Genomic DNA, 1,153 nt, shown 5'->3' with positions numbered 1-1,153 from the left:
GGCCACACTAGCTGGCTCTCTGAGTACCATTTGTTGGCTGCTGGTGTTGCTTTTTTTTCTGCTTCTTTTGATTTTTTCCTTACCTCTCACCACCTCCCCCCTCCTTTTGCTCAAATACCTGGCTCTGTGCGCCATCTTTGCTTCTTCCTGAGGGACTGTGGAGCTCCGTTCATGTGTGGAGCTGCTTCCCAGTCTGGGCTGCTGCGTGGGTGGGATCCCGGGTCTTTTGTTCATTTGTTTGTTTTGAATTATTTGTTTGTTTTCTTTTCCTTTTCTTGAGTTTGGAGCCCTTTTTAGCCAGGCAGTGTTGTGTGGCAAGGAGACCACCCCCTCGGCTTGCACAGACGTGCAGAGGGATCCCTGAGGGCATTTCTTTTTTCGTTGGTTTTTTTTTTTCTGTTTTTTTGGGGGGCTTTTCTTGTTCTTTTTTTGTTTTGTTTTGTTTTCCCTTTTTGTCTTTCTTCATTAATTAGTTTCTCATCTCTCTATTTCTTCTCCTTCTGTTCCCTGAATACTTCGCGTTGTGCCTTCTGGCCAGGCTGTGCTGCAACGCCTGAGAACAACTTCCCCAGACGTCATAGCTGCACATGGAACATTCTTCAGAATAGACCACATCTTAGACCACAGAGCAATCCTCAACAATATCCAAAACGTTGAGATAATTCAAAGCATCTTCTCTGACCAAAATGCCATCCAGGTAGAAATTAACAATAGAAAGAGCAAGGAAAAAAAATCAACTACATGGAAACTGAATAATCCCTGCTTACACATCACTGGGGAAAAGAAGAAATCACAGATGGAATAAAAAAATTCCTAGAATCAAATGAGAATGAAAACACATCATACCAAAACCTTTGGGACACAGCAAATTCAGTCCTCAGAGGACAATTTATAGCAATAGAGGCACACGTCAAAAAAGAAAAAAGGGACAAAATCAAAACATTAACTACAGAACTCAAACCAATAGAAAGATAACAGCAAAAAAAGCCCATAGGCAGCAGAAGACAGGAAATAGTAAAGATCAGAGCAGAAATAAATGACATAGAGAACACAAAAACAATAGAATCAACAAAACGAAAAGTTGGTTCTTTGAAAGAATCAACAAAATCGACAAACCACTGGCCAGACTGACAAAAGAAAAACAGGAGAGGAC

The sequence above is a fragment of the Trichechus manatus genome, unplaced genomic scaffold, assembly GCF_000243295.1.
Source record: "Trichechus manatus latirostris isolate Lorelei unplaced genomic scaffold, TriManLat1.0 scaffold00284, whole genome shotgun sequence".
NCBI lineage: Eukaryota > Metazoa > Chordata > Mammalia > Sirenia > Trichechidae > Trichechus > Trichechus manatus.
This window is presented reverse-complemented; position numbering follows the sequence as displayed.